Source organism: Podarcis raffonei, chromosome 17, assembly GCF_027172205.1.
Source record: "Podarcis raffonei isolate rPodRaf1 chromosome 17, rPodRaf1.pri, whole genome shotgun sequence".
Lineage (NCBI taxonomy): Eukaryota > Metazoa > Chordata > Lepidosauria > Squamata > Lacertidae > Podarcis > Podarcis raffonei.
This window is the reverse complement of record NC_070618.1, coordinates 16,557,259-16,584,719: the sequence shown is the minus strand read 5'-3', so window position 1 is coordinate 16,584,719 and position 27,461 is coordinate 16,557,259. Positions and strand designations below refer to the sequence as shown.

Genomic DNA, 27,461 nt, shown 5'->3' with positions numbered 1-27,461 from the left:
CAAGATCATCACTCACAACTTGTTTGCCAGTTGCCAAAGGCTGAGTACGTGGCAGCCAAGGCTCACCTGCTGCAAAGTTGGTGGGGAATATTGAGTCGGAGGCTGGCAGCAGTGCTGCAGCATGGAGTGCAACGCGAAGGCTCATTTGGAAGGGGAAATCTTATTATTCTTGCTGTGATAGTTGGTAACTGACCAGTACAACTTCTCATGCAATTGCATGTGTTCTCAAGAAGGGAAAACGTACTGTAGAACCTCTTAAAATTGCATTTTAACCTGTATTTTAAATTGGTTTCCCCCCCATTATGTTTTTACTGTAATTTTACTGGTGTTAGCTGCCCTGAGCCCGGCTCTGGCCAGGGAGGACGGGGTATAAATGAATTATTACTATTATTATTATTATTATTATTATTATTATTATTATTATTACAGGTGGGATGTAATGGGGAGAGCTTGGTTTTCTGCCTGTATGAGGGTTTCTTTGGGGGGGGGAGATTTTACTTTAATCCAGTGGAAGGAGTCCAATTGTAGCACAGTGCTGTTTGTGGTACAGGGTCAAGCTGAACCGAATTGATTTGCATTGTACCTTGATTTAATGTTGCGCACATTGAAAAGACTTCCTGCCAATCATGCTGAACAGCATACTTCTGACTTTCCACATATTTTATACCTTGATTCTGTAAATGGTTGCAGTGACATAACTAACAGTTTGCGACACCTGCCAAGAGTTCCTCTCCCCTCCCTTGACTCACAGGCTTTTAATTAAAACAGTCTCCTGACAGATTTGCCACTGAAATGTTGACAAAAGGCAAAAAGGAAAGTGAATTTGTGAGCTCCTCTTCAGGACTCTCAGCAATTTGGCGGTGAGTCCACCAGATGAGTAGAGTTTCTTAGGGAGGTTTTGCACATTTCATTTTTTTATTTTATTTTTATGGATTTTGACTGAAGTGCAATTCAGAATCAACTCTGGAAACCCTTCACTGCCAAAACAGCTGAATTTGGAGGGAACCAACGTTTTCTGTGCTTATAATACTTGCACGATTTCACATCAGAACTATTATGATCCCCATCCACCCCCCACTCCCCACAATTCACTGGGCCCTGTCTGTAGGCACATGATGCATTTGTTTTATTGGGGGTGTGCAACCCCCCCCCCCCACAACACCACACTCCTCTGAGCAATGCCAAGGGAATCTCATTATCAATGTTCTTCTAACTTCACTTAAAATGCCTTCAGATATTCCAGTTCAGCAGAATCATCCATATATTGCCTCAAATTTCATTTTGGATGAATCTGGCAGCCAATCTAGTGTTAACTTATAACTGGTCCCACTGAGACAGGTAGGAGAGAAGGCAGGAAGGTCAACAGTTGTTGTTGTTGTTTAGTCGTTTAGTTGTGTCTGATTCTTCATGACCCCATGGACCAGAGCACGCCAGGCACTCCTGTCTTCCACTGCCTCCCGCAGTTTGGTCAAACTCATGTTAGTCACTTCGAGAACACTGTCCAACCATCTCATCTTCTGTCGTCCCCTTTTCCTTGTGCCCTCAATTTTTCCCAACATCAGGGTCTTTTCCTGGGAGTCTTCTCTTCTCATGAGGTGGCCAAAGTATTGGAGCCTCAGTTTCATGATCTGTCCTTCCAGTGAGCACTCAGGACTGATTTCCTTCAGAATGGATAGGTTTGATCTTCTTGCAATCCATGGGACTCTCAAGAGTCTCCTTCAGCACCAACAGTTGGTGGCTCCAGACAGCCAATGGCAAGTGGAGCCAATTAAGTCTATTCTTGTCTCCATCCTTTCCCTACTGAGTCTTACAGCAGTAACACAGAGACTAAGGCGGAGGAAGGTGACAGATAATGGCTTCCTCTGGATTGGTAAGCAAGCAAATGGGGGCTGGCTGAGGGCAGACTGAGACTGGCTTGGCAGTGCCTCCTTCACTCTAATAGACCATTCTCCATTGCTTATAATCACTCAGGTAGCTTGGTTCCCTTCATAGCTCAAAAGACTGGCATGTTGCTATCTTCGCAGACCAATAAGTGTTCTGATGATCTTCCTTTCTTCTTTCTTCCTTTTTCCTGCCTCCCCATGATGTATTTTTGATGGTTGTTCTTCCACTCTGAAGTTCCTATTCCATGGTGGTTCACCTCCACACTGCACACCCAAAAAATCCAAAATGTTTTCTGAAAGCAACACAACTCCCCACCCCCTTCAACTTCCAAGAAACTAGTTGTGAGGGTTATTTTAACTCAATGTGTTATATTTTATATTTTTTTAAAAAAAAATCTCTCTAGATTTCCCCCAAAATATGTATTGGTGTTACAGCACAGTGCTTTCAGAGAAATGATTACTTTAAAAGCTAAGTAGATAATTCCCAGAGGTCTCAAATAGCTACATTTGCAGCTGGAGATGTTTTGAAAGTTTTCACTGTAGCCAATCATCTGGCTGAAAAAAAAGGTTAAAAAGCAGATGCAAGCGTTTGATCAGCTACAGTGAAAAACTTTCAAAAATGCTTCCAGTAGCACAATCACTACTATTCCAGCCTATACATGTAGCTGTCACCAGAATCCATTGAGCCATCAGTCAAACCCAACCTATTATTGCAATTTATCTATACAAAATATAGAGTTGGATCCAGACCAAGTATATCCTGCTTAAATATGACTGAAATCAATGGGGAAAATTAGTCCTTACTAATTAAGTCCCCTTGATTTTGATTCAGGGACATTTGACTGTAATTTACCTAAAAATAGCCGTGGTTTGCAGCTTAGCCACCAAGTCTTAAGGAACATTAAGCAACCCTTCTGCCCCCTTTAAACCACTAAAACCTGAGACTTCTCCTTATCAGTTTAATCCTGTAACAATTTATATTAAACATGTTCATAATTTAGGGATTTTTGGGGGGAGAGTAACAGGATATATTTTCATTTTTTACTTTCAGCATGTGAATCTGAGCAGTTATAATATGCTTAAGTACAGTACTGGATATCAGAGATGAAAATGCTGCAACTAAAATAAATAAAGCATGAAAGTGGGAGAGATAGTGGGGTGGAAATAAGGGACTGTACTGTTTTATTGCAATAATGGGAAAACCATAGATTTTTTAAAAACCTAGATAGATCTATACTTGTAGTTTTGTTCAAGACAGAACCATCAAAAAAACTCAAAGTGTTATAAAAGAAGATGAAGAAGCGAAGAAAATAAAATATAATGGGTAGCAAATGTTGCAGAAGGAAGAGGGAATGAAAGAGAAACTTAAATATGTGGGCATATCATGGAAATGGTTAAGTTTATTCCTATGATCACGGAGCATCTTGCAAGTAAACAAAGCAGAGTTTTTGAAGCAGAATTTCATTTACAGATCTTTATTTTCAGATTAAGACCCAAAATCCATAGAAGTGTGCTTGTCCATCCCATGCTTTAAGTCTAGGACAGGAATAAGAAGCCTGTGATCCCTCCAGATGTTGTTGAACCACATCTCCCATCATCCCTTGCCAATGGCCATGCTGGCTGCAGTTGATGGGAGCTGTAGTTCAACAACATCTGGAGGGTCACAGGGTGCCTAGCTCAGGTCTAGGAGGAAACCTTATTGCCTGCCATAAAAACTATTTCTGCACCAAAATCTGTCCTCTAGTCTTCTTTTTTTAAAAAAAATATGCATTTTTTTGCCTCATTCTGGGGGTACTTGAGGATTTTTTCCAAATTTCAGTCAAAATAACTTACGTTATTTTATGTTGAAACCTATTAAAAAAATATTTTAAAATTTCTTCTAGTATATATGCTTTTTTGTATGCACTTTTGCCCTGATAGACACATTTTGTCCAAGTAAATTCCCCCAATGTTATGTATCCTATTTTCACTGGTATGTGCATATTTTAATGTATATTTTACTGTAGGATGTGCATCTTTGTAAACATTACTTGACTGGAGAACTGCATTGTAGAATCCAGAGAACAGCAAATCTTGAAGGATGTGGCTGTTTGCATATTGTCATGGAGAGTGCAAATTGGGTATGTTTGCCTTTAAATGCAAACTGACTTGAATTTCCCCCCACACCACCACCCAAACCACAGGAAGCTGGTTGAACTAAATAAAAAGTTAGCTACTGATGTTAGCAGAGGGTGACACCCAGGAGATGGGGAATCCAATTCTTGAGTTATATAAGCAGCTGTTATTAAAACACTAGCAGAGAGCCCCAAGGATGGATTGAGACCATTCTTAGATTGTGTTGTAAGCGCTGGCTGTGATTAGGAGTTAATGAGTGCTATATACCAACTCCCTTCTCTGGCTGCATTCACACAGCAGTTTATTCTATCTTCCTGACATCTCCTAACTGTTAATTTCTGCATTATATCTGAGCTTTCACGTGGTGTGAAAGCCACTTCCAGAAATGTACAGTGCAAGTCTAGGGTTCGTTTCTGCATTATTTTGCTTCCAGAAATAAAAAAAGTTTGCAAATAGCACGGAAATGAGCATTAAACTTGTGTAATATTGCACTTTATCTCTGGAAGTGACTTTTACGGCATGTGAAAGCTCACATATAAAGCAGAAATTAACCGTTAGAGAAATACCCGTGAAACAGAATCAACTGCTGTGTGAATTCAGCTTCTTTGTGGCCTAACTTGTTGTTCCAGTGCAACGGTGGCGAATCATGCCTTCTTGCATGTGTATGTGTGTGGATGCATGCATGATTATATATATAATAGGATCATAGAACTGTAGAATAGGAAGGGACCCAAGTCTAGTCCAGACCCCCTGCAATGTAGGAATCTCAGCTAATGCATCCATGACAGATGGCCATACAACCTCTGCTTAAAAACCTCCAAGGAAGGAAAGTCTACAACCTCCTGAGGGACTCCATTCCACTGTTGAACAGCTCTTACTATCAGGAAGTTTTTCCATATGTTTAGTTGGAACCTCCTTTATTGTAACTTGAAGCCATTGGTTTGAGTCCTACCCTCCAGAGCAGGAGAAAAACAAGCTTGCTCCATAAATACCGTATTTTTCACACCATAGGACGCACTTTTTCCCCTCCAAAAATGAAGGGGAAATGTGTGTGCGTCCTATGGTGCGAATGCAGGCTTTCGCTGAAGCCTGGAGAGCGAGAGGGGGCGGTGCGCACCCACCCCTCTCGCTCTCCAGGCTTTAGGAAGCTATCCGCAAGCCTTGCAAGCCCGGCGGGAGTTCCCGCGGGCTCACAAGGCTTGCGGGCAGCAGCCTGCAGCCCCGGCAAGTGTCTGCAAGCCTTGCGCGCCCGGCGGGAGGTCCCGCCGAGCGCGTGAGGCTTGGGGCGGCAGCCTGTCACCCGAAGCACGGGGAGCCCCCCGAGGGCTCTCCGTGCTTCGGGCGAGTGTCTGCAAGCCTTGCGCGCCCGGCGGGAGGTCCCGACGGGCGCGCGAGGCTTGGGGCGGCAGCCTGTCGCCCGAAGCACGGGGAGGCCTCCGGAGGGCTCTCCGTGCTTCGGGCGAGTGTCTGCAAGCCTTGCGCGTCCGGCGGGAGCTCCCGCCGGGCGCGCAAGACTTGGGGCGGCAGCCTGCACCCCGAAGCATGCGGAGCCCTCCGGAGGGCGCCCCCTGCTTCGGGCAGGTGTGCGCAAGGCTTGGGGCGGCAGCCGCGGCTGGGGGGGGAATAAATTTTTTTTATTCATTTCCCCCCCCAAAAAAACGAGGTGCGTCCTGTGGGCCGGTGCGCCCTATAGAACGAAAAATACGGTATATACATGCCCATCAATTCTGAGATGAACAAGATTTTGACACGGGCTTATAAGTGCAGCCGCATATTCCTGCATTGCAGGGGGTTGGACTAGATGATCCTCAGGGTCCCCTTCCAAATCTACAATTCCATGATTCCCTTTGACTTGATCACACACACTGGAACAATCCACAAAACGCTGCAGAAACAAGTCCCATTGAAAGTTGGACTTCCATAGGACTCAGGTTGAAAGGGACTTCCTCTAAAACGAGTATGCCTGGTCTCTCAATGTTATCCTATACAACTCAACTCAGAATCGCATTCCATTAAATTTAGAGGGGTTAACTCCCAGGTAAGTGTGCATGAGATTGCAGTCTAAAGCGTAGTGACCTCCTCGCTGCACAGACTTTTAGAAGACATCTGAAGGCAGCCCTGTTTAGGGAAGCTTTTAATGTTTGATGCATTACTGTATTTTAATATTTTGTTGGAAGCTGCCCAGAATGGCTGGGGAAGCCCAGCCAGATGGGCGGGGTATAAATTATCATCATCATCATCATTATTACCTGAAGGTTTCTATAGTCTTCTTGATCTTTCTGCTGCCTTTCCTTTAGCTATGCTTAAGATGCTTTCAGTTCCATAGTTGCTTCCCTGCTCCCCCCCACCCAAATATTTTATTCAAGTTGGCACCCCTGGTCCCAATCCTAGGTATGCTTACTTTGAAGTAAATCTCAGTTAGACCAATGTGATTTGCTTCCCAGGCTTGGAGCAGGAAAGAGTTTCAATTTCTGCAATTCTGTGCGCATACGCATAGGATGTCGGGCATGGCGCTACAAGCGAATACAACCCTAATGAGCATTCAGTGGGTTCTTGGAAGAAAAGGGGCGCAGGAAAGGGACCTAGCAGGAACGTTTTATCAGCCGATCCTACGTAGAGCTATTCTGAAGGAATCGCGGATATTAAATCGGATCGGGCAAAAGGATCCATCTATTTCTAGCAGTCCCCTGTGCTCAGAAATAAAACGGTGCACGAGCTTCAGTTCCATTCATGAATTCGTCTTCTCCTAGTGCCTCAAGGAGAAAAACGAATCTCCTGCGGGGAAGAAAAAGTGCAGGAGCCCTTAGCTTTCTCTCCTTCAGGCATCCAGATCCTCTGCTGCGCTGCTGCGTAGGATCAGGCTGCCCAGACCACTGGAAACGCCACCTTTCCCAAACCGCCTGGGTGGTCCTTTCCCCTCCGCCCGCTGAGCGTCCCACCTGCTCCCGCCAACCTCCGAATAGGAGCGTCTCCGCAAAAGCGTCCACCAAGACGCCGGCGCGCATCCATGGCGGACGCGTTCCTGCTGGCTGGGAAGGCGCTGCTTGCGTCCTCTTTCCCTGCTGTAGCTAATCAGGTCACGCTGGGGAGAAGGAGGAGGAACTGCGGCCGGGGGGAGGGGGAAAGGGGGGATCTTTGCGCGCTTACTCGGAGAAATGCGGCACTCCCTGGAGCTCCCAGCCCAACTGCAAGGGCAGACGCGGCAGCTACTCCTTCCTTTCCTGGGAGCAGCGCGGAGCGCGGAAGGGAAAGAGTTAAGCCGCTCGCCTCGGCTGTAGCCGTTTGCGAAGATCGCAGCGTCGGAACAGCTGGTCGTGAGAAAGGGGACACGAAGGACCTTGGCTGGCTTGCTACACGGCTCTAGGGCGCCGGAGAGTCGTTGGTTTTTTGGGGGGAGGTGCGTGCATTGTTTTATTTTGCATTTCCCACTGTCCCCCACCCACCCCTCATCCCTCTCGCTGCGGGACTTCAGCGGCCCGTGTTCGAGCCCTGGAAAGAACCGGTGTGTGTGTGTTTTGTGTGTGTGTTTCTTTTTTGCACACGCGCAAGCACCCGCCCGCCCATCCTCACCTAGACCCGGGCTTGCTCGCTTGCTCGCTAGATGCTGCCACTACCGCCGCTGTTTCCTTCTCCACCTGAAAGTTTCCACCGTGGAAGGCAGCCGCGTTGCAAGCGGAGCGCGCTGCGAAAGCCTCGCGGGGAAGAAGCCATCTCCTTGGAGCCGTTGAGAATCTGGACTTGAGAATCCGGTCCCTGCATACAGACAAACAAACGACCCCCCCCCGAAAAAAAAGGCAATTCGGAGTAAAAAGCCTTTCCTCTTCTTTTTAAAGGGTTGCCAATTAACGAGCAAAAAAAGGAGGCAGCAGCAACTGATTGGGGAACCTCCCCCGTCTTCCCCCCACGTTTCTTTTTTTTGGTCGCCTTCATCTCGGGGATCTTAATTGTGGAAAACATGCCAACAGAAAGATAGACGTGTACGCAAGCCAACTTGGAGAAGCGGCGAGGCTTCCCTGCCCACCCTCTTGCCGCCGTCGTTGCCTGTGGCGTGGCAATGTGAGTGAGGATTGCGCCGCCGCTTTCGCCCTATTTCTTCCTTCCCGTCGGCGAGAGAAACCGTGGAATTAGAAGCCCGGCACGGATCGCGCGTGTGCGCGCGTGGTTGTGGAGAGAGACCAGCTTGGTTGTGTTAAAGGACGCCGAGGAGAATTCAGACGGCATCCGGGTAAGGGGATCTCTCCGTTTGCGCTCTCCCCATTATATCCTTAATGCCCTCCCCCCCGAAAAATATAGGTTCTAGATTCCACTCCACCCTTTCTCAGTAAAAAGTGCAGTCTAGTTACCAAACGATCTTTCTCCTCTTTGCAGCTGCGCCGGCGTTCTCTCTTTCTCTCTCGCCAATCCGAGGGAAAGTTATTGTCCATATAAATCGGATGGGAGATTGCGGATAGGAAGGTGGGTGAATGGAGTGGGGGGAAACCTCCATTTGTACTTTGCAATGTTTAGTCTCACAGCTATGGAGGCTTGTCATATTTTTTCCCCTTGGCTCTATCCGTATGTGCGGCGCGCAAAGATGGGCGCTGGGGGGTCAGCATCCTAGCCTTCTTAGTCCTAAGGAGCCCAACGCGTGTGGGTTCTCCTCTCTGTGGGAGAAGGGAGAGGCATAGAATTTGCCCGATCGTCCAGCCGAGCTTTTCAGTTACAAAGCAGATAGTTGTCTGAGGGATTTTAACTCCGGTGGTAAGAGACTCGTGTTCATCAGAAGGGGCGCCTCCGTTTTCGTCCACTAGAGGTTCCCCGGGAGCGTGAGATGGAGAAGGTTGAAGAGGAGGGAAAAAAGCGAGCGAAAGAGAGAATTAGGATCCTGGAGAATAGGGTTGGTGGTGTCACAGCAGCACCTGAGGGAGAGCGGGATTTGGGGTGGGTGGGGTCTCTGTTTTTCCTTTTCCTGCCCCACTCTCTCCTGAAACTTTACCTTGCCTCTTAAGTTTATCCCTTCCGGAAATGCTCTTCTGCGTGCTGCCAATCGCTCACACCCCTCTTCTCTCTGCGGGAGGGCGGAAAAAAATCCAGCCTAGATGTTTCTTTCGACATAGGGCTCGTTAATATTTCAGAAATAAATTTCTGAACCTTCCTCAGCCCCCTTGCCTACATTGCTGTTTCTTGATTTTCCCACAGGCAAGAGCTTTTAGGGTGACCCATTTTTCAGTGGCGTTAAAGAGAGGAAAAACCAGCATGGATGGAAGAAGAACGTGTTTGGGGTTTTTGTTGTTGTTTTGTTAGTTTGTTTGCCTTACTCTTGGCTTTTCCTCCTGCGAGGGCAGGGTAGGCTGTGGTTTTTTGTTTCCCACATTTTCTATTTAACAAGCACCAGAATTCAGGGATCTCGGGTCTTCTCATTCCAGCCCCTTCATATCATTTCCACACACCACCATCAGAGTCTTAATAAATTTGTATGCCGCCCTTCACCCGGAGATCACAGGGCAGTTCACCGCATAAACACACAAAATGCAATATTCAAAAGTTTAAAACAAAGGCAAACCAACAACCTCCCTCCCACAAATACTATTTTTTTGTATTTTATTTTATTTTGAAGCTTACATAACTCACACCCACTCTCTCTCACACACAAGATCTCACTAAACCTTTCCCTTCCTCTTTTATGGTCTTCTCCATTCATTTTCAGAAATGATTAAATCCGTGGCTCCTCCTGTAGTCCACTTTGGTCAGAGCTGGAGTCCTCTCTTTCCTGAGTGTGATCTTCAAAAGAAAGAGCTTGCTCAGGATTCAGTATGTTGTATGCTGCATCTAGCTAGTGAGCACCCATGGGTGAGGATTGGGAAGATTCTGAAAGAAGCAAAAACCTGCAGCAGTCTAAAAGATGTTGCCATGTTGTCACTACCTTCAGAGTTTATTCTGGCACTCTTCCATAAGGCTTCAGGATACAACTGGCATAGTTGGTACTGAAAAGGTGCCATGTGGAGGGAGATGTAGCCCTCAAACAACAACAAATAATATTATTTGTACCCCACCCATCTGACTGGGTTGCCCCAAGCCACTCTAGACAGCTTCCAACATATATAAAAACATAATAAAACATTTAAAAGCTTCCATATACTACTATACTGTAGATTACTAACTAATTTATCCTTGCCTGGGATTTGGGGTGTGTCTCCATGCCATAGAATCACAGCACCTTAACAAATAGCGAAGGCTCTGGAAAAGCCAGGAGTCTCCTCTTGGATGACCACTAGGCAGAGACAGAAGAAAAATTGTCTTCCTCTAGGTGGCTCTGGTTTCTGATGTCTAGGCTGCGAGGGGAGACATGGTCAGCTGAAATGGTTTGACTGATAAGGCTCACAAGGGACACAGTGTTCTGCTTTCAGCTGTCCCCTATCATATTATGGTCAGGGTATGTGTGTTTAGCAGGTGATTTGAGTTGGAAGAAAGAAAACCCATTCCTGTGTATTTGTGTGTGCTAGAAAAAATATTAATGGTTCTTCACTCTCTCCATCCAGGCCAGATATTTGCTTTAGAGTTTGAATAGAAATGCTTAGGTTGCAGGTTGTGAGGGTGGGTGTAAAGTGCTGATAGGAGCTTAAAAGGAGGAAGAAACCATTAATGTAGCATTGATGGGCGGAATCACTATTTGCAGGTGGTGTAAGCCTTCACAGTATCTTTGGTGCGAGGAAGATCCATTGCATGCAAAGGCTGCGATGCTCACTGCATTATTTTGAAAGATCATTATTTGTCTCATACATGAGAGGGGCTGACATGCTATGTAGAAACTGTCTTGTTTCTAAAGCGAAGGTTTTAATTGCTGCCAAGTTCATGTCACGAAGCATAATAGGAGGCGTCTAGCAAATACAGAAGTGTTCACATTGATGTTGCTTGTGATGACAAAAATCTATAGCCACTGGTTTTTGTGAGCCAGTTACCCATTATGGAAAAGTTTGAAATTTCTTCAGTACTTGTGAGATATTGTTTCATGTCCTTTGTAATAATTGTGTTTTCAATATGGTTTTAATGGTGGTTGCAGCCTTCAGATCAAAGGCTTACTAACAGCATTTGTCTATTCAGCTTTCCTGTTCTTTATTTTGGAGCTGTTTGAACCATTGTCATTTTGGAGTAACTTTTTTTTTAAAAAAAACCGAGAAATTATAAAGCGTTGCTGACTAAGTTTCTCCCAAATATAGCTGAAAACTTGAGTGGTTTGCCAAGAAATGAGAGGCATGTTAAAATATATGGTTTTGATGTTGAAAAGAGCTGCCTTCATATTAGCTCAAAACACAGCAAGAATGCCTTAAGTGTGAAATTAATCACCTGGGGGCTGTACTTTAGAGAAAGAAAGCATGACCTGCAAAACGAAGAATGAATGAATAAAGATTATTCTTGTGGTCTTGTGTGGATTTTTTAGGGGCTGGAGAGAACAGCCACATGAAATATACCTCAAAGCACTTGTGAGTCATGTGCTGTGTAGTGCACAATCTCACATCAATGGGAATTGGGCAGTAGTCTGCAAGCACATGGGAAGCTACAGGATGAAAGAAGTATGCAACATTTAGACTGCAGGACAGAGTAAATGTATAGCCCAGTGCTGTGCATGCCAACCCAGAAGCAAATCCCACTGTGTTCAATTATGCTTACTCCCAGATAAATGTGCACACAGCCTCCAAGAGCAAACCATCTATAAAGCTTATTCTGTGTCACTTGTCTTCGCTATCAAAATGCCACCGCTCTGCTAGAGGCAACTCCCATTCCAGGGAGCACATCCATGAAAAGGTTTCTTGCTACAACAGAGAATATAGGGAATGCGTGTTCATTTTCCAGTATTGTGAGCTGGCTACTAAATATAACGTTCTGTTTAAAATGCCTTCACATTTCCCTTTTTTAAAACAAACAACAACAACAAAAAATCTAACCTACAGTGCTATAATACACAAATTAAATGTGACTGCATCACATCTCTGAAATTTCTGTCCACAAACTGAATTACTGAATGTAAAAGGTGTGGCTAAATAAAGGGAATTGCCATTCGCTGTGATTGGCTCTTTAGGTACAATGGCAATAGCTCTCTGCAAATATTTTGTTTCTAGATATTCTGTGAAAGGGCTCTAGGTGGAAATGTTTTCCTGTGTAGTAAGAGCTGAGGAAAAGACAAATTGGTAGAGATGGTTGTCTGTGGCGGATGAGCTACCTCTGAGCCCTGTAATCCGTTTAACGAGTGGTGACAAATTAAGCTCTATATTCTGGGGCAGTATTGATATAGTTGTGACTGTGAAGGTGGCACTTTGCTGCCTGCGGTGGATAAGAGGCCCTCCCTCTTCCAGGTACAGACCAGCCTGGCAATAGAATCTTATAGAATCATACCGTTGGAAAGGACCCCAAGGGTCATCTAGGACCCATGTACCTACGGGACCGCCTCTCCTGGTATGCCCCACGGAGGACCTTAAGGTCCGCAAATGACAACATTTTGGAGGTCCCAAGTTGCAAGTTGGTTAGATTGGTCTCAACTAGGGCCAGGGCCTTTTCAGTACTGGCCCCGACTTGGTGGAATGCTCTGTCACAAGAGACTAGGGCCCTGCGGGACTTGACATTTTTCTGCAGGGCCTTTGGTTTGGACTCAGTCTGACCCTTATGTTTCCCTCCCCTTATGGTTTTGATCTATGGGCTACTTTTAAAATGAGGCTGCATTTTAAATTGCATTTAAACCTGTATTTTAAATTGGTTTTTCCCCCATTATGTTTTTACTGTAATTTTACTGCTGTTAGCCACCCTGAGCCTGGCTGTGGCTGGGGAGGGTGGGGTATAAATAAAATTTATTATTATTGTTATTATTAGTTCAACCCCCACTGCAAGGTAGAAATCTCAGCTAAAGCATCCACGAAAGATGGCCACCCAACCTCTGCTTAAAAATCTCCAAGGGCGGAGAGTCCACCAGCTCCTGAGGGAGACCATTCCACTGTCAAGCAGCTCTTACTTGGATGCTACCAAATGGAGAGCCTTCTTCACTGTGTCTGTGGGAAGCAGGCTAACTTAGCAGGATCAGGACAGGAGAAGTAGCTTACACAGCTTTGATCTCCAGTGCTGCTTCACTTCCTCTTCCGCCCCAGGTTATGCTGCCTGAGGTGGCAGTTTCACTCTCTCCAATGGTAGGGCTGGCCCTGTGTGGTCTTGAAGGTTGTCAGTTGGTCTCTTCACCATCATAGGTGAACCTTAATGGTTCTTTTCTCAGGATGGAGAGAGATACACATCAGCTGTGGTGGGGGGTCAGGGACATAGCTGTCAACATTGCCATTTTTTTAAAAGGGAAATTCCCTTATTCCGAATAGAATTCCTCGCAAGAAAAGGGAAAAGTTGACAGCTATGGTCAGGGAAGAAGGGAGGGCTTGCTTTCATGGTAATGTAAAAAAAGTCTGCACCAATATGTAGTCCAAAATTGGGACTGTTTTTATTAATTTAAGGCTGTTCTCTTAATATATTGAGTCTATGGAACTGTCTGAACAAAGGGTGAGAGCACAGATTGATCTCAAAAATTCACTGTCACTGAACAAGGTTCAATTGATGGTTTGTGGAATTGGGGCATGTGAGAAGAACTTGAATGATCTTGAAATAGTTGAGAAATCAAGCTAGGAGAAATTGGGTACCCAAATATAGACCTTCGAGTTCACTTCCTGCAGTCCTAATACAGGTTTGCATACATACATGCATACATACGTACACACATACATACATTTAAACAACTACCAGAGTTTTAGAAGACATCTGAAGGCAGTCCTGTTTAGGGAAGCTTTTAATGTTTAATAGACAATTGTATTTTAATATTCTGCTGGAAGCCACCCAGAGTGGCTGGGGAAACCCAGTCAGATGGGTGATGTATAAAGAATAAATAAATAATAATAATAATAATAATAATAATAATAACAACAACAACAACAACAACAACAACAACAATAATCATTCCCTTAAAACTTGTTGAACGATAGCAAGACCCTGAGGCTTCAGGCAGCAATAGGACTGCAATAGGACTATTGTATTTTAATATTCTGTTGGAAGCCGCCCAGAGTGGTTGGGGAACCCAGCCAGATGGCGGGGTATAAATAATAATAATAATAATAATAATAATAATAATAATAATAATAATAATTAATTAACCTTTACAAATGGTAGTACTTTAGTTGCTGAGCAGGTCCATCCCTGGAGAGATCTCATGAGCTTCTCATAATGAAGTTGCACACTTTCCTTTGAGGCATTGCTTCAGAATGAACTTTGGTTAGATGTGAAGTTGGTAACTTACTTTTCTTCACCCTGTTGACTAGGATTCCTTATTCACATGAAGTCTCTTCTTAATGCTTCACATATGGGCATATTTTACAGATCAAATGGATTTAATCTTATATATTTCTCAGTGTTCTTGTCAGTTTAACTTCTGTTCTACATCATGGGCATAAATTAAGAGGTTGTTATCTTTCCCTCTCTCTCTCTCTCTCTCTCTCTCTCTCTCTCACACACACACACACACACACACACACACACTCTCACACACACACTTGTAAGATGTCTTTCTTCAATTAATGCTTTTACACTGAGTCATTGACATTCTGTGGTTTCTTCTTTTACACCAAGCTGAGAATCAGCCATGCTAAGGTTGATGGACTTCAGACCAGCAAATGCATTCCTTCCCGTTCTATCAACTGAAACACTTCTATGTTCATACCTATGTTCATACTGGTTTAAGAGAGAAAACAATGCTTTGTGCAAATGGAAGATACAATTAAAACCCCTTCTGGGTTAGATCCATTTACAGTTCTTTGAAGAGTTGGTCTGATGGTTGGTGTAAAATGAATTTAATTGGGTTTGTTATTCAACCTATTCTTCCCCCTTAAAGAACAAACACACACCGCTTTTCTAGATATGATGTTTTCTAAGGAAGAATGCTTTCTATCTATCAGATAACAATCTATAACTTGATGGTAATGAGAAGTATTAAATGATCATCTGTATTGCAAAGTTTCCTCATTTATTATGTTTTCTTGTGGTGCATAACCACCATGGCTTCCCACAAATTAACACATAAAGAGTAGATGCACAGAGTGAATCATAACCCACTTCTCCCTCCCTCCTCAAAACTTAACTAGCTTAGTTCCAGCTTGATTTGTGGATTTCTGCCATGCAAATGGAAACTGTTCTTGGCATGTTTGAGTGACATTTCAGTGACCCACTTTCTGTTGGAGGGAGGCAAGCCAAGTATTTTGTTTTGTTCCTGGTATTCTTCCCTCCCCCTCCTTTCCACAGAAAACAACCATAAAATAATACCTGTGATGATTATTTGCAGTCAAACTTCTCAGAGGTATGTGTCTGATGAGAAGCTAATCTTGAATTCACTTTGAACCTTGAATCTGATGTCTGTCTGCTTTGCTGAGAAATTTCATTTTTTAAATTTATGGACTCCAGGCTATTTCATTGTAATGCTTGCGTGTACAATTTTTGCTAGGAGAGGGCAATTCTGTGTTGGCCCTTGCCTTAGAGTAGGGTTTACCAGAGTAGTGCTCTTTCTGTTAAAATAAGTGCATATGAATATGTATGTTAAGAGTATCAATAACAATAAATGTAATGTGATTATTTGACATGGGATCGGTTCTGAAGCGTCTCTTCCATAAACAAAAAGAAGAGAGCCAGTTCAGGCCCCTGATATAGGAAGGTGGGGAGATAACTTCTGAGATTCCATTTTGAGGATAAAATTGCTTGCATCCAGTGGGACCTTGACTCCACTGTTATAGCAAATGAATCTCGAGAGGTGTCTAGTTGTGTTACGTTGGATGTGTTTCAGTTAGTAAGGCTCCAGGATGTAGAAAAGGTGCTTGGATTGGTCAGGGTGACCACTTGTGCCCTGGACCTTTGCCCATCTTGGCTGATAAAAAATGGAAGGGAGGGGACAGCTGGCTGGCCCATGAAGGTGATTTACTGCCTCTCTGTGAGAAGTGGAGGTCCCTGCCTGCTTGAAGAAACTCTCCCGATTCAGAAAATCTAAGTAATTACCAGATAGTTGCCAATCTCACCTTCTTGGGCAAGGTTCTTGAGCAGGTGATCACGGCCCAGATCCAGGCATTCTTGGAGGAAACTATTTTCCCCAGTTTGGGCACAGAAGCTGCTTTGGTTGCCATGCTTTTGTCTCTGGAAATATGTTGTGGCTGATTCTACTCAACCTCTCAACAGCTTTTGGTATCCTTCTGGAGCTGTCCAAGTTAGGTGGTACTGATTTGCAGTGCTTCCAGTCCTACGTGGATGGTCATTTCCAAGGGGTGATGCTTGGGCAGTGCTCTTTGGCCCTGTGGAGCTTTCAGTATGGGGTTCCTCAGGGTTTCATTTTATCCCCCATGCTGTTTAACGTTTACAAGAAACTGCTGAGTGGAGTCACCCAAAGTTTTGGAGTATGTTGTCAGCAATATGTTGATGGCACACAATTCTACATCTCTTTTACATGTGCAGGTGAAGCGTTTTTGGGAAATGATATATAATGAATTGAAAAGGATGTTTAAACTGACAACCCCTACAAAACCCAAAACCTTTTTTTTTACTAGGAATAATGGGAACAGAGGTCCCAAGAAAGCTGACTAATATATTTATGTATGCAACAACAGCAGCTAGAACTTTATATGCACAGAAGTGGAAAGGAGGAGGATTACCAACCAAGGATGAATGGCTTATAAAACTGATGGACTATGTAGAAGTTGCAAAATTGATTGCTAAACTAAGAGGACATAATGACAAACTTTTTAAGGAAGAATGGAAGCAATTGATGGGTTATGGAGGGGTGGGAAATGAAGAAGTTGTGTATGTATATGATGATAAGTGACTTAATAAAAAGTCGTCTGCGTATTTAGTTGAAAATTAAGTTCCACTGGGCTTGGAGGTCCTTCCTTCTGGGTAAAAGTGATTAAGCTAAGGCTGCTATTACCAATCAATGACTGTTGGGGAGTGAGCTTTTTCTATACAGGAGTAGCTAATACTGTGTCCTCCATATTGATGATGTTGGACTCAACCTGTGTCATCATTGACCACTGCCTGTACTAGCTGGGGCTCATGCCAATTATAGTCTAACAACATTCTGGAGAGCACTACCTTGGCTATCTCCGAAACCTATTTTGCTGTTCTGTTTCGTAGAATTAATTGCAAGTTGAAAGAATGTTTGAGTCCAATACTATTTCATAGACTTCTGTTAGCAGTCTAGAGTGGAATTGAGTTTTCTCTGTCAAACTGAATGTGACTGGAATCTGTTTCAGTACTTGATGCTGCCATATCTTCTAAACAGGGACTTGTGTGATTTTTCTCTGAACTTCCACATTTCTTTAATAATAGAGATGTGTATAAGATACAGTGCTATGATTTAATTTTTAGAAGTACAGGCAGAATGCTTATGACGGTTGTGTCTGGGGCTTTTGTCCAGAGGCTCCTGATTACTTGTGATGTGTTTGTAGAGAAATGCAGAATGTCTGTCAGCCAAACTTATAAGTACAATTGGAGGCTAATTCTTTCCTTACCAACTGGGGATATAGTCGTGAAACAGCCTAATCAGATGAATTTTCCTTTGCCTAACAAATGTGCCAGCATTATGGAAGCGTAACAGTGACAAACTGAGTTTCTTTTTATTTATTCATCAAATATATACCTCAACCTTCCTCCAAGGAGCTCAGGGTGAAAAATGGAGGCATTCCCATTTTATTAATTGAATTTGTACACCGCCCTTCATTCATAGGTCTCAGGGTGGCTCACAGCATCAAAACACAAGATTTAAAACATAAAATACATAATGAAAACAGGGTGGGGGAAACCACTTCAAAGTAAATTGAGTGTGAGTGACTAGCCCAAGCTGAGCTGGTGAGCTGTCTATCTGAGTGAGAATTTGACTCCATGGCTTGTCTTTAACTTGCATTTGTTGCTTTTTTAAAAACGTTTGAGGAGAATTTAGATCAGTGGGATGATTGCTTGAGTTATCTAGAACAGTCTGTTGAGTAGGCAATGTGATATGGTTCATCTGGAAGTTCCTGCTTTGGCAAAACATATCCCAAGGAAATAATCAGTTTCAATAACATTTATGGAGTTTTCTCTACAGGGTCCTGTACATCTCTAAAATGATGCTCATCTTCTGTGGAAAGCTGAATAGGTGAGAGAACTTACAGGGTTGTAAGTCATATTCAGGAACACATGATCCAACTTTTAGGGGTTGAGGGGTCTTTGGCCTCCCTCCAAAAATGTTTCAGGTGGCTGGGGGCCCCCAAAGTTGATGGGCATTGCCATTCAAATGGTGTGTGTGCACCGTGTCATGTGATCGATTATGCAGGGTGGGGCTTACCTGGCCCCCCAATATTAGGACTAACTTAGGACCTTTATTTTCAGTGGGTCTGTTTCAAGTAAACCTTAGTTGAATGCAGTCCATGGCCTCTTCAGCTGTACATTTATTGGATAAGGCTCCAGCACAGCCTTTATGTTGGAGTCTAAGCCTCGACCTGTTCAGACTGTACATACCCCTATCTCTCCTGTAATCTTATAACCAGGCTTTTGGTGCAGAAGCCCAAACTAATGGGATTTTGCCTATAACATTTACCCAGTTCTCCTCCTGGTACCATAACAAACTTTTTAGATCCCAGTTGAGAATCATCCTCTCCACATTTTTTGCAACTGGATTTTTATGGGGTAAAGTTTAAATGCAAGAATGTTGTTGTTATATGACCACTGTTTGGTATGAAAATGGGCCAGTTGTCCATTGCATGGCCTAATCATCAAGGTTAAAGGGGGTTGCAGTCCAGAACCATCGCTCTGCCATCCATGAGCTGTGCAGTCTTCAGAACTTTTGAAGACCTTGACTTGAGTGGCAATGATAGTGAGAGATGGTGGGGCAAGAGAAGGCATGCTATCTGATTTCGGTCAATTCCTGTTTTGTTTTTCTCATTCTTCTCACTGCAGGCTTCTCCTTTTTTTTTTTCTTTCTCATGTGCTCTAAGCCAATTCTAACTTTCCCTTCCCTATACCACTGCATTGTGCGCTGAGACAGAGATCCCAGCCGTTGGAATGAAGAAGAGAAGTTGCCCAGGATCAGTGTTATTATAAAAGGTCATAAAATGGCTTAGCCATTTTACCACTCTGCCTTTTAAAGTGAATTCTCCCATTTTTTTAACCAGCATGTGGGAGTCTTGGGCCATTAGATTCCTTGCACTCCTGCAGTATATTTCAGGAAATAAACATCTGCCGAATTCTGGTAGAAATTGTTTAATAGAGTTATGAGTTTTCAAAAGCCCTCTGGAGAGAAATATAAATATGTGTCCAGTCCCCAGCTACTCTCTTTTGTAGCTGGGCGTATGATCTAGCTCCGAAATGTGTTATTCATATTTATGTGGCCCAGGGAAGAAATCCATGTTGTCGCTTCAAGCATTATAGGCTGTGCACAAAGACAATGAGTTATCATTCTTATTCAAGTTGTATTTCTAATATATTATTTATATTGTTGCCCACAACAACTAACTTCTTTGCAGCTGTGTGATAAGTAATCTTAATAGATAGTGGATTTGGGGAGGGGAGAGAGAAATGGAAACCCTTGTACATACTGGAGAAGGGTTAGAGCACACAGTGAGTACTTCTGTGTGTTTCAATACATTCTTGTATTTCCATAGTTCTTCACTTATCTGGGACATCTTGATCAGGGGGGAAATATTGGTACATTCCTTAGTCCAGGCTTCTTCAACCACGACCCTCCAGATGTTTTTGGCCTACAACTCCCATGATCCCTAGCTAGCAGGACCAGTGGTCAGGGATGCTGGGAATTGTAGTCTCAAAACATCTGGAGGGCCGAGGTTGAGGAAGCCTGCCTTAGTCTATAGTCATCATGTCAGAGCACTGGTAAGGGAAAGGGTTGAGGCAATGGGTCCCCCTTTGCTTCTCTCTGCACTGGCGAGAGCCAGTGTGGTGCAGTGGTTAAGAGCGGTAGTCTTGTAATCTGGGGAACCGGGTTCGCGTCTCCGCTCCTCCACATGCAGCTGCTGGGTGACCTTGGGCTAGTCACACTTCTCTGAAGTCTCTCAGCCCCACTCACCTCACAGAGTGTTTGTTGTGGGGGAGGAAGGGAAAGGAGAATGTTAGCCGCTTTGAGACTCCTTAAAGGGAGTGAAAGGCGGGATATCAAATCCAAACAACTCCCTCCTCCTCCTCCTCCTCCTCCTCCTTCTTCTATCTTATGACCCTCTCCCTTTTCAACATGTTAGCTGAAAATGTCTCCTATCTACCTCAATGGTTCCTTAGGAATTTTTCTTTGAGTCTCAACCAATTCTTTCTGCCATCTGGGAGCATATTCCAAACCTTTAGTCATGCTGCACACCGTGTTCAAAATTAGCCAGGCGCCAGGTGCCTTTTGCACCTGGCTATTGGTCACTCACCAGCAAGTAAAGACGGCACCTAACATCTCCACCGTCTGGAGGTGCATGTCCCTGTCAGAAATAGCTGAAACAGCCACACACTTCTCAAGTCTAAAACGGTTGTGGTTCTGTCACTTCCAACTTCATCGAAGATTCCAGCATCCTAAAACTCATAAGGTTAATTTCTAGGTGACAGCAATTGAAAGCAGTGGGAATTTCAGTGTAGTGGCATCCCGAATGGTTAAGAGAAGGAGTCGTCTTTGAATGCTTGTCCATCTGGCAAAGAAATTGCCTTTTTTCTGTGAAAAAAGTAAGGCTGAATGATCAGATCTGGATGGAATATTGTTAGACTGAGTCCTCAGCAATTATTTCACTAGTAGAAATAGCCCATTGTATTTCACTTCACAGGGGGGAAAACACAAAGGACTCTTCCATGATGCAAATCAAAATTACCTCCCTGTGTATTCACATTGTATATTATAAATATCATGCTGGTTTTTATAAAAGCGACTTTTTTCTCCTAGCAATTGAGATACTCTCTGTTACATAAATCAGTTGATATCTGCAAGACCTATATTTTCCAAAGCTGCTTTAAAAAAAATATAAAATCTGTTTGTCTTTGTTCTCTGCTGGATGTAAGCACAAAGCATCAATGTTATTTCCAGCCCTACTTTTTTCCAGGAATCCTGTGATGGAGGCAGGAGTATAACTTCTGTAAAAGAAAATATTTATTGATGCTACTCTGAGAATTACATCGCCAACCTAGACTTTATTCTCCCTTTCCTCCACTCCCTCCCCCCGCCCAGCCTTTATTTTAATAAGAACCACAAATTGAAATGTTATGGCACACATTGTACTTTTATTGCTTTCTTTACTGAGCAAGTGAATCGGCACATTTCATTATGCTATAACGTAATCTGGTTATCGTTTTCAAAAAAAATTTAGCTGGAATTTCTCTGCAAACCTACCTCAGCAAAGCCTTTTAAGGCATCCAGAATTTGCCTTTCAGGGTTTGGTCTGCTCATGAATCCCAGTGCTCCAGGAAAGCTGTTGCATGACCTTTCAAAATATGAGGACTACTTCAAAAATAGTGACATGTTTTGAAATGGTTTAATACATTTGTAGCATGTTCCACTGTGTGCTTTTTCATCGGTGATTAAAATGGAGGATACGTAACAATGATGGCTTTAAGACAATGGTTTTCTGGGGGAATGCTTGGTTTCCTTTGAAGCTTATCAGGAATCCTCGAAGAGAAGATTTATAATGCTGGCCAAGTTCTCCTGAATACATCATGCTTGTGGCAATAGAATTTCTCTCTGCAAGGTGAGTGCTTGATGTTCTAGAGGAAGACCTCGGGCCTAGGCCAAATCTCCCCAGGTCACACTCCTCTTTGGATGTGCTCTGCACTATCAAGTACACTTGACAGTCCTGGAGCATCTCTGTGCTTGCCTCAGTGTCACCCTCTGACTGCATTGCTGGAATATGAAGGAAGAGGCACTTCCATTGCTCCACCCACTTTCTCCTCTGACTCCACCAACCTCTGAAGGTTGCCTCTGTTGCCCTCAGATTGAAAAATTTTCCCCATCCCTGTTCTAGAGCATGATCTCCATTCATGGTGGGCAATAGTGATGGGTCTTAAGACTGGTAACAGAGCGTGGCATTGTTGACACATCTCTGTCATGTAAGAGAGGCATCTCTGCATTGAAGGTTTGTTCATAAAACTTTGGTATTAATATTATTGGTATTAATACTCGGGAAGCTATCTCTGGAGACATTCTTTATAGCCCAATTTGAGATCAAGTATTTCATATCACAAATATATTTTCCCCATATTAAAAAGTCCTTCAAAATGTCATTGTAGTGTCCTAACAAAAGGTCAATCAACATGTGTTCATGGAGTGCTAAGAATTTGACATCACTGGAGTTCAGTCTTACTGCTTGTTTGCTTTATTTATATACCACTTTTTTCTTTCAAGGAGCTCAAGGTGGTATACATAGTTCTCCTCCTCCCCATTTCTTTCTCACAACAACCCTGTGAGGTAGGTTAGACTGAGAGACAGTGACAACCCCCAAGGTCACCCAGTGAGCTTCATGGTTGAGTCAGGATTTGAACTCTGGTCTCCAAGGTCGTAGTCCAACATCCCTGGGATGAGACATCATTTCTAGCCTCAACATATTCTTGTCCTTTCTGACATTGTTTCTACAATTTGTATTTTAAGGTCTGCAGCGCTCTCAAATTACAGTTCCCCCACCTTTTCCCCAGTTCTTTCCTCATACGATTCTGACAGTTCTATTAGCAGCATGGTTTTAATTTGAGAAGCATTTTTCTTTTTCTTTGTTGAGGGCTGGTTTGACCATGGGATATGGTTAGAAAAATGTGAGTTTCCATACAACCTGCTTTCACTGTCATCAGCAGGGCAGCTTGTCTCTCATGCTATGATAACAAAATTGAAGCAATCTAACACTTTACCAAGGATAGGTATAGCAACCTGGCGTTGGGCGTTTAATGACTCTCTAATAAGGCAAATGTCTAACATGGGCAGTTAGCACTAATGACTTCCCCAGCACATAGTGTTTCAGGAACCTTATCCTACTCCCAAACAGTAATTCCTTGCTTCCATTCATCATTCAGAAGTCATACAACCACAGTTCAGAAAGAGGGAGGAAGACAGAAAGAATGAGGAACGGGAGTGTGGTCACTTAAAGCGGATTGGAGGCTCTCAAAACACAATTTCTCGGTAACCACAAGGGGCATTAGGGAATGTGCAAGGAATGCCATCCTAAAGTACGCAGATTATTGTCTGATTCCAGCCCAGCGTGGGTTGTTTTTTTAGCTGAGTAGTTTCCATAATACCTCTAGGGAACACACTTCCACTTGCTAAGACCTCCTCCTCACCCCACATATCTATCAGACACATTCTGGAGTCTCACTGTTGTCTTCTGCGGACAATGCATGGGCTTTACTTTTGTGGCTGTGCATTCCAGGGATGATCAGTGATGGTGAGCAATGGTTTTTCAGGCAAGAATGTTTGTCATTGTTAAGGTCCTCAAACAAAACGTTTCCCCCAGGCCATCATCTGAGGCTAGGACATTCCAGTTCAGTGGTTGTTTTTAATAGATCCATAGTTATGAGAGACAATGTAACAGCATTGCTTTTTCCTGTTGGATCTGTGCTGTCATAGAGGCCCTTTTCGGGGGGGGATGGGGTCTGGAATATACCGCTGTAGGTCTGCATGGCTATTCTTCTCTTTTCCTTTGTTTCACCTTCTCCTGGATTTATGAAGATGCTGAGCACTGAAGGCTGAGCTGCCATTTTGCATTATAAAAAATAATGCGTAAATGAGATGATTCAAAAGTGAATGGGAGTTAAATTTGCTTTGATTTCATTTTTTCCCCCATTGCGCGTGCTAATATCAACTGTTGCATAAGATGAATCACTCATTCCTCCAGGGAAATAGCATAGACCTCACAGAGCGGCAACTAATGGCCAGGACTTGAAGTTGCCATTGCACTGAGTGGTAAGCCAGGGCTGAGGAACCTGCGGCCCTCCAGATGTTCTTGGACTCCAACTTCCATCAGCCCTGAGCAGCATGGGCAATGGTTAGTGATGGTAGGAGATGTAGTCCAATCTGAGGTGGGGAGATGCCAGTTTTTTGCTGACCTGTGCTGCTCCACAACCTTCAGCAGCAATAAAACTGGGACCCATGCCTTGTATGAGTGGAAATGTGTTCTGTTTATGCAAGAGAACCTTTTAGATCCAATAGTTTTATGCTTTCTTATTTTATTTTTAAAAATACTGGGTTTGGTCAGCTTTCATGTGTAAATGTACAGTGATACCTCAAGTTAAGAACTTAATTCATTCTGGAGGTCCATTCTTAACCTGAAACTGTTCTTAACCTGAGGTACCACTTTAGCTAATGGGGCCTCCCGCTGCCACTGTGCAATTTCTGTTCTCATCCTGAAGCAAAGTTCTTAAGCCGAGGTACTATTTCTGGGTTAGCGGAGTCTGTAACCTGAAGAGTCTGTAACCCGAGGTACCACTGTATTGAGAGAATCTGCCCTAGGAAAAGAAGAACTTTAATATTCAGGATAATTTGAAGTTCATCTCTTAGTATCCACGCTGCTATTCATATACTTTGACAATTTGCAGATAAAATATGGATTATAACTTCCTTTAAGTAACAGCGGCAGACGTAGGCATCTGATGATATAAAAAGGAATCTGCAGGGTTTTGTTTTTTTTTAAGATTAAAATTGTGAGAGGTGAGGCTGGATCTTTACTTTGGTTTCCAGAGAAAGTAGACAGCATTTAAGCTACTAAAGTTATGCCAATGACATATCTGGTGTTTTGCAGAAGACCCTCTTGAAAAATTATCCAGTTTTCCCAACAACCAAACACCCTCCAGGGAGCCTCAGCCAATCACAGGCTTCTAATGTACCATTCTTACATGTGTTTTCAAACACTATTTGTCACATTCACACTTTAGACTTACAGTTGTGCATTTAAAACATCTGAGGTGGCTCCATGGGTCTGTCTGTGTGACTCTCGGCTTTTTTTCTTATTTGCATTGAAAGGCATAATGTTTGCAACCATATTGCAGGACTGACTTAAGAATACACTGCAGCCTTGAAAGCAACTCAGATCCCCATTTAAGGGTTCTGTTTCTTCATGCAGTGTGAATCTTACTTGCTATGAAGCTGTTCATTAGTGTAAGTATGTCAGGGTTTGTGCGGCTGGTGAGCAAAGTGTGTGTCACGATCCCATCTGACATAGGCCTCTTCTGAGGAAAAGGCTTGGGGCACTGTGGAGAACCTTGCCCCAACTAAAGCCCTGCCCCCCATTTCTATTTTTCGGAAGAGTGGCAAGGCATGAGTCTGCCTTGCCAAACTTCTGAAACTGAGCCATTAAGTAATTTGCTTCACTTGAATTTAGCCATTTGCATACCTTCCAACATTTCTCTGATGAAAATCAGGACATCCTATAATCAACACCACCACCACCACCACTACCATCATCTCTGGGCATCTTCTAACATACATTAAAACATAATGGAACATGAAACATTATAAAACTTCTGTATACAGGGCTGCCCTCAGATGTCTTTGAAAGGTTGTATAGTTACTTATCTCCTTGGCTCGGGGGTTGCATAACTACATACCCACCAACATTTCTCTGATGAAAATAGGGACATCCTAAGGAAAAGGGGGACATTGTGGGATCAAATCAGAAACCGGGACTGCTTCTGTAAATCCAGGACTGTTCCTAGAAAATAGGGACACTCTGAGAAGTCTGTACAGTGGTACCTCAAATTAAGAACTTAATTCGTTCTGGAGGTCCGTTCTTAACCTAAAACCGTTCTTAACCTTGAGGTACCACTTTAGCTAATGGGGCCTCCTGCTGCTGCCGCGCCGCCGGAGCACGATTTCTGTTCTCATCCTGAAGCAAAGTTTTTAACCCGAGGCATTATTTCTGGGTTAGTGGAGTCTGTAACTTGAAGCCTCTGTAACCCGAGGTACCACTGTATATGGTCGTGACAAAAAATGTATGTGTCTGGCTGGCGCTTCTCACCCATTTCCCTGCTCATAAAAATTAAGAACTACGTTTATGCTTGTGTTTCCTAAATGTAGTGAGGGAACCTTCCAGTTAATGTTATTTTGATAACTTCTGATAAGGTTGTCCCAGAGTGGTGCGGCTATAGATTTAGCTATGCAGAGTAGTTCTGTAGTGTCATATTTTTTATTTTACTTTTTTTAAAAGCAGATACTATACCTGTTGCCTTGCTCTAGGAGGGAGAAAAACCAACTACAGCTGACCTTAGCAGACTGGGTCAGCATATACTGCATTCTTGTTGAATTGTCTGTTGGTTCACAGGCTCCTGGCTAATGAATCTTCAAGTGTCACTCAAGATCAGTTAGAGTGCAGTCATTGCTCCTTTTTGTCCCTTCTAGTCATCTTTTCTTTTTAATAAACCAACATTAAATTACTCACAATGGACAAGTGTGGCAGCTGGCAGTGTCACAGAGGGACAGCAGAGCATATTGCTCAGAGGGCAGACTTGCAAAAAGCCAGGAGGCAGCTATTCCAAGCTTAGGTCTGGCAAATACTCAAGAATCACATGTAAATTTGGGGCACAGGAAGAAACAGAGAAATAATGCTTTGGGGGTATGAACCCGGGCATTTTGCACTCCTGAATTTTCAAGCTTATAGAGTAATGCCTTGACTGTGATTTGAAGGGGAGAAAAATATGTGCCAGTAATAAATGAGTGGAGGGATTTGATTTTACATTTTTATCTCTCCACAGACCATGAGTTAACGCTAAGACATGTGTTACAGTCAGCTTTCTGACAACCGATTGCTGTTGCATAATAGTTATTGCAAACATATTTGAAGGCGATATGAATATGATCACCAACTTCTTCTATAGAGACAGTATTTTAATTCTTGAATTAATTTTTTAGGAAACAAATCTTGTACCATCTGAAGCTTCTTTTATTTGAGGGTATAAATGTGTTGAGGCAAAAAGCCTCTTCCTTTCAAAACTTCATGCACAGCCCACAAAAAGGATCCCAGAGGAAGGGGGGATTTTTGACCATATCTCAGAGGGAAGAGGGAAATTGGCAGAAGCCCTTGGGGATGAAGGACTTCCTTGGACAAGGCTGGGCTTTGTGGGGTGTCTATTTTACAAACTTAAGTTTCACCACCATCACTAGTAGCTGCCATGTGTCTCCTCTTCTCTCCCTCCACCCATGTTTCATTAGGAATGACATATGTCAGGATGTTGTCTTTCAAGAGGCATTGCTAGAGCAAGGGGAAATCGTCAGTCCCTGCTGACTAATGTGAAATAAATTGGCTAAGGAAGGAAAGGTTCCTCTGAACTCAAAGCACCCACCCACAGTGGGGAACCTTCTAGAAGAGGCCATTTTGATGACTCATGAAGCAGCTGCATGCAGAGACAGGGTCCTTGGCTCTAACTCAATTGGTTTCTTTTGTCCAGTAGCACCTTAGAGACCAACTATGTTTGCTCTGAGTACAGTGGTACCTCGGGTTACAGATGCTT

General features: G+C 43.4%; 1 protein-coding gene across 2 annotated transcripts in view; it reads left to right on the top strand.

The window, feature by feature from the left end:
* The first annotated feature begins 6,703 nt into the window (after positions 1 to 6,703).
* Positions 6,704 to 27,461, top strand: part of LINGO2 (leucine rich repeat and Ig domain containing 2) — a 537,786-nt gene continuing 517,028 nt past the window's right edge. For both annotated transcript variants that reach the window (XM_053370513.1, XM_053370515.1), the window contains exon 1: positions 6,704 to 8,223. The gene's annotated coding sequence lies outside the window, so the exon portion shown is untranslated. The remainder of the gene's footprint in view (positions 8,224 to 27,461) is intronic.